Consider the following 21,746-nt stretch of genomic DNA (forward strand, 5'->3'; position numbering starts at 1 on the left):
CAAGAAACTATTTCAAACATAATTGTATCAAGCTGTCTAAGCTCGTTCCCTGTACCACAGCATATGAGAAGCCAAAAGGAGAATTTTTAAAAGTGGGATCATAGTAGGTTGGAAACTTGATAGTACAAGAGGAGGATACAAAAGAAACTAAAAACCAGATACAACTCAAATTTTGTCTTTATGTGCTGATTTGATATAGAGGCAACAACACTTTATATCAGTTAATAATTATGAATGAGTCAGAATAATCAACGATGGTGATAACCGTTAAGTATCGATGAAAAGCTTAAATTGTACTTAGTATGTTATTTAGTGAACGAACTCTAGAAATACTTTCGTTCAGAATTAGTAGTATTTTGACAAATTTTCTTATTTCTATAAGTTACTTTTTAACTTCCTTTTTTGTAGACAAGCTATTGAATGTTTAACACACGTCGTTCAGTGTATGTTCTCTTCCCGTTTCTAATTAGTTTTTCTAGATGAGCTAAACTTATCCTTTTAGGCATAGCAAAACAATGATTGGAAATCTTTCTGAAGTATATTGTGCCATACTGTCTTCCTTAAGAGTACTAGGTAATTAAGATGTTCTTGTGTTAGGATACCTTGGAGTTGTAGTTTTAACTTTTTTCTGAATACTTAACGCATTTCTCATATATTTATATTTACTAGACGCTAATGAAGAGAACAGGGTAAACTTAAATAGGGGTCAGATGATAAAAGACTAAAATCCTACTTGGCAGATTCAAGTCTGTCAAGTTACAAGTTTTGTTGATTATATCAGTTTGCACTGGATTTCTTTTTATTTTTTTTTAAAGATTTTATTTATTCATTCAACAGAGAGAGAGACAGCCAGCGAGAGAGGGAACACAAGCAGGGGGAGTGGGAGAGGAAGAAGCAGGCTCATAGCGGAAGAGCCTGATGTGGGGCTCGATCCCATAATGCCGGGATCGCTCCCTGAGCCGAAGGCAGGCGCCCCTGCACTGGATTTCTGAGAAGAGAAGTATTGTACAGTAGTTCATCAGGTTTATAATTTTATCATTTCCATAGCTGGAAATAGTAGAAATTGTAAACAGGGAAGTCAGCCCCAAATAATGTGTGATGTGGTATTAATTTTGAAATTATATCCTTTGCATTTACACTTCTTAAATATTTTATTAAAGTGAATGTTTGCTCCTGTATAATCAGTGTAGTCATTGGCACAATTGAATGTATACTCCAGCTTAGTATTAGTTTGTACCTAAGAATTATTTTTAGAAGAATACTTACTTAAAAATATTATGCAAGCATACAATTTTATTTCCTCCTTTGGTTGAACGCCCTGTCTTCCCAGGAAGGAGGAATACAAGGTAGAGTGAGACTGCCATAGGTGGAGTGCTCATTCAGGGCAAGGAAGTTGGGGTGTTTTTTTTGTTTGTTTGTTTTATTTTTTTAAACATGGGTTGTTCTGAAAGAATATTTTCAGTTGCTACTTTGGAAAACATTAAACAGTTCCTAGGCCTTCCTGAGTTTGTTCAGTTGTAAGTTTGAGGAAGCTGCAGTTAGTAAATTGTGGTTGGCAGATGCTGTAAGCAGGTGACTCAGTAGATTGAACTCATGATGACTCAACTGAGTAAAAACCATGCCGATAAATAGCTTGAAAGAAAAATTGCCTTCCAAACTTTTGAACTGCCATAAAAAGTTCAAAACTATTATTAAAGGTATCACAAAGAATATTAACATGTGGCTTTAGAAGGAAATACATTTTCCTTCAAGTGGTTTTAAGAGTTTTACGTAATTGTTCTGATTTTTGTTCAGTAGTAATTCTGAAAGGACCTTACACCAGGGACACTTAGCAAGGTATAGTTAAAAATGCATAAATATTGCAGGTTTGCATAAAATTTATGCAAGAGAATACTTCTTTGAAAGGTTGGTTTCAGCTGGGAGATTAGCAGAGAAACCCAAATGGTAATTGTTGCTGTTTAGTTTTATTTTTAGGTAATCTCTACATCCAGTGTGAGGCTTGAACTCGTAACCCTGAGACTCTAGAATCTCATGTTCCACCAACTGCACCAACCAGGCACCCTTTTAATTAGTACAATAAAAATAATTTAGTTAGCTTTTTTATTTAACATTGATATAATTGAACAAAGAAAGCACAATATGTAGTCATTTGCTATGTTTTGATGTAATAGGACATGTATATTAATATAATATATCCCATTCTAAAATGCTTTGGGATGATTTGATCAATTAATTATATCTGATAAATCATACTCTGTTTATGATCCATTCCAAATCTTAGAATACCATATTCCTGTGGACTGATCTTAATTTATCAAACAATTTTCTGTTTTTAAAATAATAAAATATTTTATTCATTGGGGTTTCTTTGACTGTTTGCAATCATGTTACTACTATAATAAGTAAATTTTTGGAAACTCAGCAGAGAGTATTCAAAGTTTTGATTCCACAAGTGCATGGATCGGAAAAAGATTTAAGTGGGAAGGGATTTGACAAGAGGCAAATTGATGAATTCCAGCCGTGTGATTAGGGGTAAATTACCTAATCTTTGAATATTTTTCCTCCTCTGTAAAATGGAAAGAATGTCAAACCAGCAAAGAAGTTGTTACAATTAAAGGAAATTAACATTTCTGTCAGTTCTTTCAGTTAAAAAATGTTTTTATTGTTTATACTCACAAGTAAATATGCTTACTCTTAAATTGATATTTTTTAAAGGCTAAAAATAAATTTGTCCCATAAATCATACATAGTTAATTTAAGATACAGTTATATTGAACTTAAGGATGTTACTCATCTAGGATGACTGAAGAGTGGTAATGCCAGCAGTTCAGAGTCTTTAAGTTTTGGTTGTGTAATGTTTTGAGAGGTAGCAGATGTGACTATCATCATACTGTCTTCATATTGGTTAAATTTGAGTTAAGTTGCAAAGCCCATTATTGAGTTAAGTTGCTTTTTTCAGGAGTAGCCATATAAAGATGAGTTTGTAAGAGTGAAGGAGCAGCTGGCCCAAGATACATAAAATAAGTAATCTTTATGAATAATTGGGAACTGAGGAAGTTTGGTTTTGTGTTCATTATATTGGTTTTCTTAAATTGCTGTGCTGGCTCAGTACATAAAAAATAAGCATTTAATTCTCTAGCACAATATCTGAAATGCCACCTCAAGTTTCTACAATGAATATAAAGTCTGTTTTATTTTATATGGGTGCTTTCTAAATAACCTTTTTTAAAAAGCCATTTATTTGTGTTTGTGTTCTTGTTAGTTTTTTTCCCCTGAACGTTCACCATAAAATGCATTGTAAAGTGTTTCTTTGTACCACAACCTCTCAATTAGTGAAGAAAAAAAAGTATTTCCTCTAGCTCTGTGAAATTTGAATTTTATGACAGTATCAGAAATATGTTATTGAATTAAAGAGTTTTATTTTTGTAAATAGTTTTTATAAGACATTCAGATGAACCATACTTGGTATAATCAGTAACTTATTAATAGAGTTGCATTAAATAGCCCATTCTTTTTGTAGGCCTTTTTCCCCCTTCTTTACAGATTTTATTTATTTGTCAGAGGGAGGGAGCATAGGCAGAGGGAGAAGCAGGCTCCCTGCCAAGCAAGGAGCCTGATGTGGGACTCGATCCCAGGACCCTAGGATCATGACCTGAGCCAAAGGCAGAAGCTTAACCAACTGAGCCGCCCAGGCATCCCTTTTTGTAGGCCTTTAACTCCATTTTTAGTAACAAATTTTAAGTAGTTATGTTTTTAAAAGTTTTTGTTTTTAGTAATTTTTATAAAATTGTCTAAGGGGTTTGTATCATAATCAGGATATTAAGAGAATACAAAGACTATTTTCACGTATATCAAGATCAACAAAGTCTCTGAACTAGCTAAGTTTCTACGGAATATACTCATTATACTGAACTATCAGATTGTATTGTATTTGGTATTGAAAGTAAGTTTCTTTAGCTGAAACTTTGGTGTATAACAAGGAAATTAGTATTAATATGAACAAATTGTTGACATCATTCTTTTGCATTTTAAAATTAATTTCTTTTTATCATTATAAAAGAAATACGTGGTCATTGCAAAATAAAGACTTTGAGAAAAGATATGTAATTTAGTTAGCTAAAGAAATTACTGTTAACATTTGGTATATAATTTCTTTGTCTAGATACTATATAAATATATACACACACAACATACATACTTACATACATACACATATCTTTATAATAGATTTTGATGGTAATGAAACACGTCACTCTAATTTTGTATTGTTTTTCTCTTCCTATGTCATGAGCTTCTTTCCATGACAGTAACTGTATGTCTACAGAACCGTTTTTACTAGCTGTATTGTGTTCTATTTGTGTAGAGCAACTAAAAAATTGTTTTTCTGTTTTAAAACACATAGACTCTTCTTGTGCATGTATTATTTTGTTATTCATTCATTTATTTTCTTAGATTCCTTTGAAGTTAGTTGTGTGGAAGAGTATGTATTTTAAATGTATATATAGGTGTGAATGACCTTATGTTTTACAAAATCTCACACTACAGTAACAAGGATTTGGGGGAAATGGTGTTGGTGTAGATTGTTCATAGCTTATGCAAATTTTGAATGAGGATGAACATAAGCAGTAATCTTCTGATAGTTTATTTCTAATAAAGTTAGATAATTATAGTACTTTACCTTTAAGGAAAAAAGGAAGGTTGCTTGATACTAAGAATGTGTAAAGAAGAATTGAGATTGCTGAGTTAAGGAGTCAAAAGCAAAAGAAGATTGGGGCTATTTTTTTTTTTTTAAAGATTTTATTTATTTGACAGAGACACAGCCAGCGAGAGAGGAAACACAAGCAGGGGAAGTGGAAGAGGAAGTAGCAGGCTCCCAGCAGAGCAGGGAGCCTGATGTGGGGCTCGATCCTAGGACCCTGGGATCATGCCCTGGGCAGAAGGCAGATGCTTAACGACTGAGCCACCCAGGTGTGGGGTGATTTTTTTTTTTTTAAATTAAAACTGCTTCAGGATTTGTTTTTAAAGATTTTATTTATTTATTTGACAGACAGACAGGAATCACAAGTAGGCAGAGTGGCAGGCAGAGGGAGAGGGAGAAGCAGGCTCCCTGCTGAGCAGAGAGCCCGATGCGGGGGCCTGATTCCAGGACTCTGGGATCATAACCTGAGCCAAAGGCAGACGCCTAACCAACTGAGCCACCCAGGTGTCCCAGATTGGGGCAATCTAATCAATATGAACTTCTGCATCAGCATGTGGTCACATTAAAAACTAAGAGAAGAAAGTGGAATTGGATGAGTATTATGTCTAGTACTATGTTCAGCTTTATTTGTGTACTTAGCATTCAATTACTCATACTAGTCAGTGCAAAAAAAATAGCATGTGAACCAACATTACTTCTGTGTTGTACTAACATCATTCACCTATTTTTGCCAAGTCCCTGAAAGCTAATTCAAGTTACAGAAACACCTATTGTTTCAGAATAGGATGTGTAGTCAAACTACCTGTCAGAAAAGTTTGTTTCCCATAATTAGTGTTTATATACATATGCCTTTAGTTTTTGCCTTGTCAGACTTTTCGCAATTGATCAAAATATTAGAATACATTTAAATTTTGTTGTTCCTGAATAATAGTGAAGTGGACTTTTTCTTCAGAGTTTTTGTGACATGCTTTGTCATTAGACCTTATGTCTAATTGGGTGGGTACTCCTTATGATGTATAAGAACTTTTTACATATAAAAGAACATTACTTTAATATTATGATAATTACAGTATTTTCCCCAGCTTGAAACTATCAGATTTTATTTTTACCTTTTAAGAAAACAGTTTCAAATGATACCTTTATGAAATCAACTGATTCGGCCAATAAAATTTTATTGATTTACTGATTAACTGGTTAGTTCTAGGCATTTGAAATAAAACGATAAATGAGAAGCATCTCAAGATGCTTAGTGAAGTCAAGGAAAAGATGAAATTTTAAAACAAGGTGATATTGAGATAGGGCCGTCTTCAATACTATGAAAGAGCACCGAGGATGTAGCAAAGTTAATTTTTCAGGAAAGATTTGTCTTTTTTTCCTTGTCCTTTGAATTTTTTCTAACTTCATTCACATATGGTCTTTATTTAAAAAAAGAAAATTAAAAGAAGGATAGTATTTAATCATAACTCTACCACCAAGACAGAATTACCATTTTTGACACATTTCCTTCCACACCCAGGCCTTTATGTGTCCAGGGGATTATTGTATTTAGGACCTTTTTTGGTTTGTTTTAGAGAGGGAGGTGGGGGAAGGGTAGAGGGAGAGAGAGTATCTTTTTTGTTGTTGTTGTTGAAGATTTTATATATTTATTTGATAGAGCACAAGTAGGGGGAGCAGCCACAGAGGGAAAGGGAGAAGCAGACTCCCTGCTGATCAGGGAGCCCCTATGTGGGGCTCAATCCCAGGACCCTGGGATCATGACCCAATCCTAAGGCAGACACTCAACGAACTGAGCTGCCCAGGTGCCGAGAGAGAGAGAGAGAGAGAGAGAGAGAGAGAGAGAGAATATATATCTTAAAGCAGGCTTGATGCCCAGCATGGAGCCTGAGGCTAGGCTTGATCTCATGCCTGTGAGATCAGGACTTGAGCCAAAATCAAGAGGTGGGTGCCTAACTGACTTAGCTACCTGGGTGCCCTGTTTAGGACCACTTAGATCTGGGGTCAGCAAACTATGCTCTTTAACCTAAATCTGACCCAGTGCCTTTTTTTTTTTTTTTTTTTTTTTACTACTTAAAAACTTAAGAATGATTCATTTTTCAGTTGTTGGGGAAAAAATCAGTAATATTTCATGCTGTTTAAATTAATAGGAAAATCAGATTCTAATGTCTGTAAATAAGGTTTTATGAGAATATATCCATACTCACGTGTTCATGTGTTATCTATGGCTCCATTTTGTGCTAAAATGGCAACGTTGAGTACTAGAATATTGCTGCAAAGCCCTAAAATATTTACTCTCCATCCCTTTATATAAAAAGGCTATTGACCTCTCACATAGATTCTTTTTTGTTTTTTAAACTTTAACTTGGCTTTTTTGTTTGTTACTAAAAAAAATTTTTTTTTTAAAGATTTTATTTAATTGACAGAACGAGAGACAGCGAGAGGGAGAACACAAGCCGGGGGAGTAGGAGAGAGAGAAGCAGGCTTCCCGCTGAGCAGGGAGCCCAATGCAGGGCTCGCTTTCAGGACCCTGGGATCATGACCTGAGCTGAAGGCAGACGCTTAAAGACTGAGCCACCCAGGCACCCCTAAAAATTACGTTAATGGCAATATAATTTCCACATTGAAAGTACTTTTTTTAATCCCATAATGTCTGACATTTAGATGTTTGATTTTTTTTTTTTCCCTTTGTCTGCTTTTTACATTTTCTTAGAAGAAAAAAAAATAATCTCTACACCCAGTGTGGGGCAATAACTCACAACCCCAATATCAAGAATTGGATGCTCCACCAACTAAGCCAGCCAGGCACCCCAGAAGTTTTTAGTAGAATTACTGTATTAGAGTGCATAAATATGTAAGGTTGCCTTAAATCTTAACAAGTTAGACATCCACTGATGGATGGTAAAGTTATTACAGACCAGACAGAATAGGGATTTACAAAGGCAAGAAGATACTTAAGGAAGGTAGCGTAATATAGGAATTGAAAATGTGAACGTCAAGTCAAAATTCTGCCGTCAAATCCATATACCACCCTACCATTTATGACCTGTGTAACCCTGGACAAATCCAATCTGCCTCTTCCTCGATTTCTTCCCCCTCCCCACAAAGATTTTATTTATTTGAGAAAGAGAGAGAGACAGAGAACACAAGTAGGGGGAGGGCCAGAGGGACAAGCAGACTTTCTGCTGAGCTCAGAGCCCAACAGTGGGCTCGCTCCCAAGACCCCAGGACCATGACTTGGGCCAAAGACAGATGCCCAATGACTGAGCCACCCAGGTGCCCCTCTGCCTTGATTTCTCATCTATAAAATGGGGTTAACAATACTTGCATCATAAGGTTATTTCGATAATTAAGTTTATCACAGTGTTCATTTATAGTAAATAACTGATGAACTCTGCAAATAATGTTTAGAATAATTTAGGGAAGTAAGTGTTCTTGAAAATGTTGTATTGGGTGCCTGAGTGGCTCAGTTGGTTAAGCATCTGCCTACGGCTCAGGTCATGATCTCAGGGTCCTGGGATCAAGCCCCGCATCGAGCTCCCTGCCCAGTGGGAAGACTGCTTCTCTCTCTCTCTGACTCTCCTCCTTCTTGTGCTATCGCTCTCTCAAATGAATTTATAAAAAAAGATAATGTTGTATTAATCTCTTTCTAGTTAGAAAAATAATGAAGAAGAAGAGTGTTAATTGTGATTGTATTTGATCTTTTGAGCCAAGATACGGTATTTTTATTTATATTTTTTTAATGATTTTTTTTAATGATTTACTTATTTATTTTAGAAAGAGGGAGAGTGAGAATCTGCATGCACACAGGGAGTAGGGGGAGGGCAGAGGGAAAGGAAGAGAGAGACTGTGGAGCAGACTCCCCACTGAGCATGGAGCTGGACGCCAGGCTCAGTCTCAAGACCCTGAGATCACAACCTGAAACCAAGAGTCTGATGCTCAACCAACTGAGCCACCCAGGTGCCCCAAGATATACAGTATTTTTAAAGCTGTATCCATTTACCTAGGTTTTCTTTGGGGAAATATTTTAATTCCAGTATATATATAAATTCAGAACAATAATGATAGAAAGTTATGTTAAAATACTTTCATTTTCGTGAATTTTGTTTTCCTGTTAATGTTCATTGTGATTTGAGATTTGTCCTTTGATTAGACATGTAGTCTAATGCTTGGTTCTATTTTATTTAGTCTATTTTTTTTAAAGATTTTTATTTATTTGAGAGAGAGTGAGAACGAGAGAGGTCACAGAGGGAGCGGGAGAAGCAGAGTCACCACCGAGCAGGGAGCCCTATGCGGGCCTCAATCCCAGACCCCAAGATCATGACCCGAACTGAAGGCAGATGGCCAACCAGCTGAGCCACCCAGGCGCCCCTTATTTATTCTATTTTTATTAGTATTAATGTTACAGGCAGTGTTTTTGCCAGTGAAAATGATTATATTCTTATACCCAGAGAGATATATTTGATAAATAACGTGTAAGTTATGATTATTCTGTGAAGAGTTTGAAAAACAGTAATGCTTGGGGTTCCTGGCTGGCTCAGTCAGTAAAGCATGCAGTTCTTCTTGTTCTTGTGGTTGTGAGTTCGAGCCCCACAATGGGTATAGAGTTTACTAAAGAAAAAAATTTTAAGAATAAAGATTTTTTTTAAAAAAGGAAAAACAGTAGTGCTGTTCAGTATATTTTAGTTTATTCAGATAAACTGGACACATTTTTTACTATAATGAGTTAGCTAAAACTATGGCAACCTTTTCTGAGTTGGGATTCTATTAAATGTACAGTTTGGGGTTTGTTTTTTCTTTTGTATTGATAATTTTTGGTGAAAGTCTTCAGGCCAAAATCACTTTTGCAAATCAGAATGTGTCAAAATTAGCTAGTGAAGGAAATTACTTAAAATGTTCAGTGCAAGTAGAGTTACTGTAGTTAGAGCCTTTCTCACTTTAGATGACATTTACAGTAATATTTGAATTCCTCAGAATTATGAATTGCCACATATTTGAACAGAGGAAATATTTTTTAGGTAAACAGAAAATGAACTTTGAAATTCATTCAATGATGAAGGTATATAATGAAAATAATATTGGAATGTTATCATAGTTCAGTTGTTACGAATTTAATAAATCATTAAGACTAGAGAAACGTAGAACTATATACATGAAATTAAAAAATCTTGAGACTTTAAAAATTTAGAATCTTTTCACTCTTTTCTAATTTCTCGCAGTATATACTACTCTTAATTTTACCATTTCCTTTTTAGTTATTAATGAAGTAAATAATGGCAAATAGTACCGAATGGAAGTTTCAAGGGAGGGTCCTAAAATATTTGGATCGATCTATAATGACTGGTCGCTTACAGTGGCAAAAAGCTTCAAAGTAGATTTTTGAGGATGATTCTTCTCCCCCCCCCCCCCCCATTCTTTTCTTGGTTTAAACTCTGGGATCAAGCTACATATAGGGTTTTATAAGTTAAGGTAAATTATGTTGTCATTGCAGAGGGCCACATATAGTTGTTGTATTATTATTTTTTTTTAACATTCACTCAGTAAAATTGGTTTTCTGAAACTAGGAACCATGAGATATGGTAAATATAGGCTTACGTAGGAGATACTGCAGGTTCAGTTTCAGACCACTGCAATAAACTGAATACTGCAATAAAGTGAGTCAAATGATTTTTATGGTTTCCCAGTGCATATAAAAGTTATGTTTACACTATACTGTAGTCTATTAAGTGTGTAATAGTATTATGTCTAAAAAAAACCGCAATGTACGTAGCTTAATTAAAAAATACTTTATTGCTAAAAAATGGTAGCCATCATATTAGCTTTCACCCAGTTGTGATCTTTTTGCTGGTGGAAGGCCTTCCTCGATTTTGATGGCTGCTGACTGAGCCCAGTGGTAGTTGTTGAAGGTTGGGTGGCTGTCGCAATTTCTTAAAATAAGACAACAGTGACTTTTGCCGTATCGATTGACCCTGTTTCATGACTAATTTCTCAGTAGTATGCAATGCTGTTGGATACCATTTTATCCACAATAAAACTTTCAAAATTGGAGTCAGTCCTCTCAATTGGAGTAAAACCTGCTGCTGTTTTATCAGCTGAGTTTGTGTAATATTATAAATCTTTGTTGTCAGCAGTCTTCACAGCATCTTCACCAGGAGTAGATTCCACCTCAAGAAACCACTTTCTTTGTTCATCGATAAGAAGCAACTCCTCATCCTTTCAAGCTCTATCATGAATTGCAGCAATTCAGTCCCATCTTCAGGCTCCACTTCCAATTCTAGTTCTCTTGCTTTTTCCACCACATGTTCAGTTATTCCTCCACTGAAATCTTGAACCCCTGAAAGTCATCCATTAGGGTTCGAATCAACTTGTGAATTCCTGTGAATGTTGATATTTTGACCTCTTGTCATAAATCACGAACGTTCTTAATGACATCTAACATGGTGAATCCTTTCCAGAAGGTTTTCCATTTACTCTGTCCAGATTCATCAGAGGAATCACTATCTATGGCAGCTATAGCCTTAGAAGATATATTTCTTAAATAATAAGACTTGAAAGTTGAAATGACTCCTTGATCTATGGGTTGCAGAATAGATGTTGTATTAGCAGGCATGAAAACTACATTAATGTACATCTCCAGAGCTCTTGGGTAACCAGGTGCGTTATCAATGAGCAGTAATATTTTGAAAGGAATCTTTTTTTTTTTCTGAGCTGTAGATTTCAACAGTGGGCTTAAAATAACAATAAACCATGTTGTAAACAGATGTGCTGTCATCCAGGCTTTGTTCCATTTATAGAGCACAGACAGAGTAGATTTAGCATAATTCCTAAGGACCCTGGGATTTTCAGAATGGTAAATGAGCCTCGGCTTTAATTTAAAGTCACCAGCTGCATTAGCCCCTAACAAGAGCATCAGCCTGTTCTTGGAACCTTTGAAGTCAGGAATTGACTTCTCTCTAGATACGAAAGTTGTAGATGGCATCTCCAATAGAAGGCTGTTTCACTTACATTGAAAATCTGTTGTTGATTGTAGCTACCTTCATTAATTATCTAAGCTAGATCTTCTTAGATAACTTGCTGCAGCTTCTATATCAGCACTTGTTGTTTCACCTTATGTTATGAAGATGCTTTTTCCCTTCAAGCTTATTTACCAACCTCTGCTAGCTTCAGACTTCTTCTTCAGCTTTCTCACCTCTCTTGGCCTTCATGGAATTGACAAGCGTTGGGGCCCTGCCCTTGGATTAAGCTTTGGTTGAAGGGAATGCTGTGGCTGGATTGATCTTCTATCCAGACTACTCAAACTTGTTCCATATCAGTAATAAGACCATTTTGCTTTCTTATCATTCATGTGTTCACTGGAGTAGCACTTATAATTTCCTTCAAGAGCTTTTCCTCTGCATCCACAACTTGGCTAACTGTTTGGCATAAGAGGCCTACCTTTCAGCCTGTCTTGGTTTTTGGCATGACTTCCTCACTAAGCTTAATCATTTCTAGCTTTGGATTTGAAGTGAGAGACAAGTAACTTCTTTTCACTTGAACCCTTAGAAGCTATGTTAGGGTTATTAATTGGCCTGATTTCAGTATTGTTGTGTTTTAGAGAATAGGGAGGCCAGAGGAGAAGGAAACTGGGAACGGCTGGTTGGTAGAAGAAGTCAAAACACACACATTTATCAATTGCATTTGCTGTCTTATATGGGTGTGGTTCGTGGTGCCATAAAACAGTTACAGTAGAGATCACTGGTCACAGATCACCGTAACAAATATAAAAATAGTGAAAAATTCAGAAATATTGCAAAAATTACCAGAATGTAATAAAGAGACATGAAGTGAGCAAATGCTGTTGGAGAAATGGCACCAATATAGACTTAGTCGAGGCAGAGCTGCCACAAATCTTCAATTTCTAAAGCACAATAAAATGAGGCATGCATGTAAAATGATAGAGAAAGATTGGTAGGTTATTTTAATCAGGACAGCATTAGAAAGTGGGCATTCTAGAAGGGTGATTTATTTTAATATATATTATAATACATGTAATGTGTATTGACAAGAAGATTGTTATGAATATGGCAAAAAAAAAATTAAACCTTTAGAAGAAACAGTATAAAAGTAAGCCCTTAAAGTAGAAGAAAGATTCTCTTTTTGTTTTATGTGCTTATAATCCATAACATAGTCCCCACTTCTGGATTTACTGCTGACCTCAGGCTTGCTCACTGATTTCTATAACCAGTCAGTGCCTTTAATGTGTTTGGCAAGAATTTCCTAAGGCCACCCAAGCTCTTTGCAACAGGTCATTGCTTCTAAAGCTTGCATTTTTATTTTTATTTTTTTAAGATTTTGTCCATTCATTTATTTGAGAGAGAGAGAGCAAGTGCGCACATGAGTGGGGGGAGGGGCAGAAGCAGGCTCCCGAATTAGCAGGGAGCCCACTTGGGCTCAATCCCAGGGCCCCAGGATCATGACCTGAGCTGAAGGCAGCCGCTTAACCAACTGAGCCACCCAGGCACTTCCAAAAGCTTGCATTTTTAGAAGTGTAACTTGATTTCCATTGAAGTAAGTTTTCTCTAAAAAAAGTCATACAAATTAAGGAGGAAGATTGAGTGAATTATATAAAGCAGCTTATTTCTTATTAAGGTACGGTAAAGTGTTGCATAATATTTTTGTTTCTTAGTGTGGATATATAAAGTCTCCAACACTCTTGACTCTAAAATACTGATGTTTTATTTATATACAGGGAATCAAGTAGTTCATAAATTATAATAATTTAAAATTCTGTCTAAAGCTTAAAATTTTAGTAATGATAATCTTGTAAACTTGAGGTTTTATCATATAATGTGTTATAAAGAGTCAAGTCACCAAAATGATTCACAATTATGTTTTAGAAATGTTTTAGACATAACATAGGATTACCTTTGTGTAACAAAAAAAACCCAGGTAAATTATTTGAAAACTGTTGGTCATTTCTCCCAGTAGTATATGGAGGCAGGTTTGTGGCAAGATGTGTAACATTTTCTTCCTTTCAACCCTAATTGTTTTCTTTTTCAGAGTGTCATATAGTTAGCCCTTGGAGGACATAAAAAGACAAAGAATTATTGTGTTTGTCTGTGTGTCCTTGTGTCTGCGTATCCATCCATCCCTGTTTGGGTCCTTCCCTCCCCTGTTTTTTAATGAGTATCTGTGTTCCTTAGGAAACCATATAAATAAGATTAACTTAGTCTCCCCATACAGAGATAGTTAAATTACCATCTTATGAAAAAAACACTCCGTTTTCAATCTTAACTTCTAACCAGAGATTTTAAAAATGCGTCCCTCGCATGTTTATAATCCTGTAAATTACCATTGTGAATATAACTCAATGTTTCAATTGTATTTGCATTTCTTATTTCATGGAAAGGATAAAATATTTAGTTCTAGGATGCTATACTGTTTGTAGAACCTTCTGGATATTAGATAATTTGTTATTTTGTTAAGTTCTTATGATTAAATGATGATGCCTTGAGAATGGATGGTATTGAAAGCATGAAAAATGTGGGGGGAAAACTATGGTAGTGTTTTCATTTTCTGCATAAACTTTTTTTTTTCTTTTTAAGATTTTATTTATTTGAGGGAGAGCACACGCGAGAAAGCACAAGTGGTTGAGAGGGAGAAGCAGGCTGCCCATCAGTCAGGGAGTCTGATGCAGGGCTCAGTCCTAGGCCTCTGGGATCATGACCTGAGCCAAAGGCAGATGCTTAACCAGCTGAGCCACCTATGTGCCTTTGCACAGACAAACTTAAAATGACTTGCCCACTGACCTTCTGGGTATTGTCTTAAATGACTTAAAGGCATCAGTTACCTTTAGGCCATAATGTCTGATAAAAATACTTATGGAAAAATTATTTCTTAAAAATTTTTAAAGATTTTATTTATTTATTTGAGAGAGAGAGAGAGCTGGACCAGGTGGGAGGGGCAGAGGGAGAGAGAGAAGCAGGCTCCCCACTGAGCAGGGAGCCCCACATGGGGCTTGATCCCAGGACCCAAGAGCCCCATAGATTCTCTTCTTGAACTTATATTCATCTTCTTACCATTTCTGGCTGAGCTCTATTTGATATTTTACAAACTAGATTTTTAATCCACTATTTGTTTTCTGCAGTTTCTAACCGTTCTCACATGGTTTCAGAACATAAGTAATTTAGCCAGCATGAGTGTGTATCACATTATTTCCTCAATTATATGAGTGAGGCAAGAATTGCATGGATAATAGAAAATGTTAGCCTATTTTCTCTTTCTGCCATTTCAATCTTTATAATTTTGTTTTTGAAAGATAGAAATTCTTCTTCTTCTTCTTTGTTTTTTTTTTGGTTTAAATCGTAGTCTTGATTCTAGGCTTCTGAATGAACAAAAACCAACCAGAAATTATGAAAACATGTACAGCCAGGACTTAATTATCTATTGATTTTAATTATGTAAAAATTTTTAAATATGTATGTCTTTTTTTTTTTTTTTTAAGATTTCATTTATTTATTTGACAGAGACAGCCAGCGAGAGAGGGAACACAAGCAGGGGGAGTGGGAGAGGAAGAAGTAGGCTCCCAGCGGAGGAGTCCGATGTGGGGCTCCATCCCATAAGGCCGGGACCACGCCCTGAGCCGAAGGCAGACGCTTAACCGCTGTGCCACCCAGGCGCCCCTAAATATGTATGTCTTAACATAATATATGTAGAGAAATTTAAAAATTAATCTCTGGTGTTCTTTTTTTTTTTTTTTTAAAGACTTTATTTATTTATTTGACAGAGATAGAGAGAGCCAGCGAGAGAGGGAACACAAGCAGGGGGAGTGGGAGAGGAAGAAGCAGGCTCATAGCAGAGGAGCAGAACGCCAGGATCACGCCCTGAGCCGAAGGCAGACGCTTAACCGCTGTGCCACCCAGGCGCCCCTAATCTCTGGTGTTCTTAATAAATCGGACATACGAAGCATAGAATTTTTTTTTTAAATTAAGAAAAATTTTTTATTCTCATTCCAGTACTTTTTTTGGGGAAATATATGCATAAATGTAAAAAACAATTCATCTATATTCTTTGCCTGAAAGTAAAATCTGAAATCTCCCTAGTATTTTTCTTCTCTACCTTATTTCAGTAGAAATTATATTTTAACATCTGCCACAATTTATTATTTCACAGGAAAATACAAACCACACAGATCTTTTACTTGGTGTGGACACAAACGGAATTCACATTTACAGCATCAGGGTTTTTTTTTTCCCTCCAAATCTTTTTTTTTTTTTTTTAAATGCTGCCTCAAAGACATGCACTTTACTTATTTTTTTTAATTGACATATAATGTATTATTTGTCGCAGGGGTAGAAGTCTGTGGTTCATCAGTCTTATATAATACCCAGTAAAGCATAGGATTAATGTGGGAACACTGTCTTTGGGAAAATTCTCATTTTTCAATGCATATACTATTTTTACCCTCCTGTGAGTCCGTATGTGGTACCAATCTTTGTTTGATGAGTATAATCCTCATTGACCTAAGAGAGTAAACCTTATCTTTCTTTTTTTTAAAGATTTTATTAATTTATTTGATATAGAGAAAGAGAGAGATAGAGCATGGGCAGCAGGGGAGTGTCAGAGGCAGAGGGTCAAGCAAACACAGATAAGCAGGGAGTTGGACACGGGGCTCTATACCAGGACCCCCGAGATCATGACCTGAGCTGAAAGCAGACACTTAGCCTACAAAGCCACCCAGGTGCCCCAAAACCTTACCTTTCAAAGTGGGTGATTTTTCTACTTCAAAACCAGATACATTATTATATTTGGAAGGCTAAATACAGTACAGGAATATATCAGGGAAACTCATTTATTGTGAAAGTCTTAAAAAATAATTTATTTCAGGGGCGCCTGGGTGGCGCAGTTGTTAAGCGTCTGTCTTCGGCTCAGGGCGTGATCCCAGTGTTATGGGATCGAGCCCCACATCAGGCTCCTCCACTGGGAGCCTGCTTCTTCCTCTCCCACTCCCCCTGCTTGTGTTCCCTCTCTCACTGGCTGTCTCTCTGTCAAATAAATAAATAAATAAATAAAATCTTTAAAAAATAGTAATAATTTATTTCAGTGTATTTTTTCTTCAATAATGAAAGGAGTTAGTCATTGAATTATTTTCCTGTGCCTATGAATATATATATATTCATAACATATATATACGTGTGTGTGTGTATGTATGTCTGTGTATATATGTGTGTGTGTATAATGCCGCCACTTATGGAACTAGAGTTTATAGTCAGTTTGCCCTCAGACTGCATTGCCTTGATTAGAGGTTTCTAATCTTGCTTTGTAGCAGTAATTTATTTGTTCTTACTTTAAATCATGGGTAGGCAAAGTATTACCACAGGCCAAATCCAGCCTACCTTTTGTTTCTGTAAGTCCTTTTACTTTTTTTTTTTTTTTCCATTTTGCTGGTAAAACATTTAGGCCTTTTACGTTTTTAAACAGGAGAAAAGTCGCAAGAATAATATGTCATGACACCTGAACATTCTGTGAAATTCAAGCTTCATAGAATGCCAATAAATAAAGTTATTAGAACACAGCCATGCTCATTTGTTCATGTATTGTTTATGGTATTCTTTGGCGGCTTTTGGTATGACAGTTCAGAGTTGAGTACCTGCAGTAGAGATAGTATGACCCTCAAAGCCTGGCTTATTTACTCCGTGGCCCTTTATAGGAAAAGTTGGCAAACTTTTTTGTCAATCCTTGGTTTAAATCATGAAAATATATGGGGGGCACCTGGGTGGCGCAGTCGTTAAGTGTCCGCCTTCGGCTCAGGGCGTGATTCCGGCGTTTTGGGATCGAGCCCCACATCAGGTTCCTCCGCTAGGAGTCTGCTTCTTCCTCTCCCACTCCCCTGCTTGTGTTCCCTCTCTCACTGGCTGTCTCTGTCAAGTAAATAAATAAAATCTTAAAAAAAAAATCATGAAAATATATGGAAGCTGTCATTGGTAGATTTAATTAAACTGCAGTTGATTTAGACAACTGCTATTTGAAGATCTTTGTAGTAACTCTCAGACTAAGTAGGTTTCCTGTTTAGTAAATCCTTACTAACAAAGTGGATTCTTTTATAAGTTATACAAGAACTGCTATGATAGCAGTGGGTGTCACTCGACCTATATGGACTTAGCAATTCACATTTTTAACTGTTGGCTAGCAATCCCAGGGATCTAAGGACAAGCAATCATTTGTAGTTTTGCTGAAGCATGAATTTAAATTATGACTGTGGGGAAATGGTGTGGCAGTGTAGATACAGGTAGTTACTTTTATGAATAACTCTGAATGAAATACTGTCAAGTGTAGTTTTTTATGGGGAAATTTACGTAATATGGGATTTAAGAGGTCATCACAAAGGTCAAGGATTTTATTGCAGGGAGAAAAATCATTCTATTACTAAGCCACATATCAGTATCAGTTTAAAAGCAGGTATTATGTCATTGTGTATCAGAAACTGTCCAAAGGGAGAGAAAGTCGGTTTTGTGATATTTCTTGTATTCTAAAATGGAAGTGCTGTCCTACAGGGCGCCTGGGTGGCTCAGTTGGTTAAGTGTCTGCCTTCTGCTCAGGTCATGATCCCAGGTACTGGGATCAAGCCCTGAGCCCTGTGCCCCATGTGGGGCTCCCTGCTCAGCAGGGAATCTGCTTCTCCCTCTGCCCCTCTTTTACTCTCTCATGCTCTCTTTTACTCTCTCACTCATTCTCTCTCTCTCTCTCATAAATAAATAAAATCTTGAAAAAAAAAAAAGTGCTCTCCTAGACATCAGTTAGGACTTCAGAGTAAATCTCTGACAGTATTAAGCCAGGCAGCTCAGTCACCTAGATAAAAACTAACAGCTGGTATATTAATCTCTAATTCAAGCCTCTGTCAGCTGTTCTGTCAGTAGTTACATCCAGAGTATATGTGACATAAAGAAAATATTTGTTGAACCAGTGAGGAGCACTTAGTCATGGTAAGACAAGTCGTTCCCTTATTATCTTAGAAAACTTGTTACATATATTATGAACACTGTCATATATTCCTATCATTAAACCTAGTCAGGCATATCTGGATATCTTAGTGCCATAATCTTATTTTTTATACTATTTTAATTGTTATTTTTTTCCTTTGAACTGGAATGAAATAGAGAATCACTTAAAAAATAAGGTTGGTACAGTAAGTAGTCTTACTGTCAGAATACAAATTCTAACCTTATTTTAATTTTTATATTTTGAGAAATGCTTTCTTTTTTTTTTTTTTTTTTTTTAAACAGATGCCATCATATTCTTTACACAGGAAGAAAAATCTGGTTTTTTAAATCTCAAATAGTAGTTTAGGGCAGTGTTTACCTAGAAATACAGCATTTGAGAATTTGTAGGTCATGACGAAGTCACATTTCCAAAGAGATTATATTCTCTTTGATGCTTTCTGATCATAAGATTGCATGAGTTTAACATCCTAAATCTCCCCTCTTAAATGAGTGGTTGCTACATATGGAATTTCACATAACTAATCTGAGGGGGTTACAGCAATATAACTTCCACCTGATGTTCAGTTCTTCACTTTTGCCCCATTCTGGCTAAATAAGGTAGTCTTTTACTTATTTTACTGCCTTTTACTTCTTACATATAATGTGAAGAAATGTTTCAAATTTTGAAAGGCAGTTATAGTAAATAATTCATTCCTTTTCTTTGTACTAATTCAGGGAAGAAAGAGTAGTTGAAAGGAGCTCTTTAGAATTATAGAACTGGATTCAAATGCTAGGTCTTTCCATCACATTCTGACTGTATAGCCATGGACCTCTCTGTGTATAACATGTAAAAAGGGCATAATAATTTAAGCCTCAAAACGGTGTTATAAAAATTGATCCGTAGGAAAGCATCTAGCATGTTATCTGCCATAGTAAACATGCACCATCATGTTAGCTGTTGTTACATACATTAACGTGCCCCACTAATGTTCTGTTAGAGTTAACTTCTATCTGCAAAAGACGAACAGCACACAATGAATGTAGTCCAGAACCTCACTTAAGGCATTGTTCAGAACTTTTCCATATTTTCCATATAAGCTTCTAGGAAAGCAAATCTTGCTTACCTGATTTTTTTTCCATTAGTCATTTTCTGGAAGTTATAATTCGCAGAATAATACATTGGATAGAATTTAAGGCAAAGAGGAGCTTCACAGAGGGTGCTATTGCTTCACTGTCTGGGTGATTTGTTTTGGGGAAATTGAAGAAATACATATTATTTCAGTTAATCGATATAAAAATTATGTGTGTAGGTAACTTAGCTACTGAAAAGTGAAGTACTGTGTAGTTGATTTTTTTTTTTTAAGATTTTATTTATTTGACAGAGAGAGAGACTGGAAGAGAGGGAACACAAGCAGAGGAAGTGGGAGAGGGAGAAGCAGGTTTCCCTCTGAGCAAGGAGCCCAATGTGGGGCTCGATCCCAGGACCCTGGGATCATGACCTGAGCCGAAGGCAGATGCTTAATGACTGAGCCACCCAGGCGCCCCTGTGTAGTTGATTTTTTTAAATCTCATACAAACTCAAGGCACAGCTGACGTTCTTTATTAATCAGTTGTATTCTGAAAGATAGTGAATATTCATATTAATAATTAATATTAATTACAGAGCCTTAGTTTCTCTTCTCTGTGGGTTTGCCTTATAGCCTTGTATCTGATTTTTAGCACTTTTACAAAATTGTTCAAGTCAATAAATAGAAAAACAAGCCCTACGTTATTTGGCTACCTGGTAGCAGCTCTTAGAAGATTTGATCATTTATCCTTTAAAATGGGAATGATGACTTAAACAGAAATACCTATAGGAGCACCTGGGTGGCTCAGTCAGTTAAGCATCCAACTCTTTTTTTAAAGATTTTATTTGTTTATTTGACAGAGATAGAGACAGCCAGTGAGAGAGGGAACACAAGCAGGGGGAGTGGGAGAGGAAGAAGCAGGCTCATAGCGGAGGAGCCTGACGTGGAGCTCGATCCCATAACGCCGGGATCACGCCCTGAGCCAAAGGCAGACGCTTAACCGCTGTGCCACCCAGGCGCCCCTAAGCATCCAACTCTTGATTTCTGCTCAGGTCATGATCTCACAGTTGTGGGATCCAGCCCCGATTTGGGCTCCACGCTCAGTGTGGAGCCTGCTTGAGATTCTATTTCCCTATGCACCTACCCCCTGTTTGCCTGCACGCTCTCTCTCTCTCTCTCTCTCTCTCTCTCTCAAATAAATAAATAAATAAATGAAAAAATTTTTTAAAGAAATAACTATAACTCACAGAGCACTATTCATAAAGAAGTACTTCAACAACAATGTGACTATCATAACCAGACAGTATGTTAGGATAATTTTCTTGCGTTTTAATTGATTTAGTAATACCATGGATAATTCAGAATTGGGTGTCTTAAGAAAACTAGTTTCAGTTATTTAAGTCTTACTAGGAAAACGTATTCATTAAGATAGAAAGAGGCAGATATTAGTAACTGTTTTATAAATGAGGAAATTGATAGGTAGAAATTTGAACTTCTGTAAGGTCATTTCAGTAAATACATTCAAGTTACCAGATTTTTTTTTTTAAGATTTTATTTGAGAGTTAGAGCACGAGCGGGAGGGGCAGACAGAGAAGGAGGAACAGACTCCACTCTGAGCAGGGAGCTGGACCCAGGGCTGGATCCCAGAACCCTGGGATCATGACCTGAGCTGAATGCAGTCGGAGGAGCCTGTGACTCCTGATCTCAGGGTTGTGAGTTCAGGCCCCATGTTGGGTATAGGTAGTGCTTACTAATAAAATCTTAAAGAAAAAAGAGAGAAAATAAATGGGTCATTGTCGAGGAGGTTTTTGTATGTTTAATGATCTTGGAAACATAGCCATTACCTTAACTTTTTAAATAAATAATAAATGAATAAATGTTGAACAAATTTTTTACCCCAATAGGGTTTTTTTGTTGTTGTTTTTGTTTTTTTACATAAACTCTGCACCCACCATGGGGCTTGAACTCATAACCCCAAGATCAAGTGTCACATACTCTACCAACTGAGCAGCCAGGCACCCCTAATTC

The 21,746-nt window shown here is 36.3% G+C and overlaps 1 protein-coding gene across 7 annotated transcripts in view; it reads left to right on the top strand.

Moving 5' to 3' along the window:
• JMJD1C (jumonji domain containing 1C) overlaps positions 1 to 21,746 on the top strand; it is a 322,853-nt gene that overhangs the window by 252,874 nt on the left and 48,233 nt on the right. The window contains exon 1 of one of the 7 annotated variants that reach the window (XM_057308402.1): positions 15,217 to 15,362. The exons of the other annotated variants lie outside the window; for them this stretch is intronic. The gene's annotated coding sequence lies outside the window, so the exon portion shown is untranslated. Of the gene's footprint in view, positions 1 to 15,216; positions 15,363 to 21,746 lie in introns of those variants that run through there. 7 annotated transcript variants of the gene reach the window in all.

This window comes from Ursus arctos, unplaced genomic scaffold (genome assembly GCF_023065955.2).
Source record: "Ursus arctos isolate Adak ecotype North America unplaced genomic scaffold, UrsArc2.0 scaffold_7, whole genome shotgun sequence".
NCBI lineage: Eukaryota > Metazoa > Chordata > Mammalia > Carnivora > Ursidae > Ursus > Ursus arctos.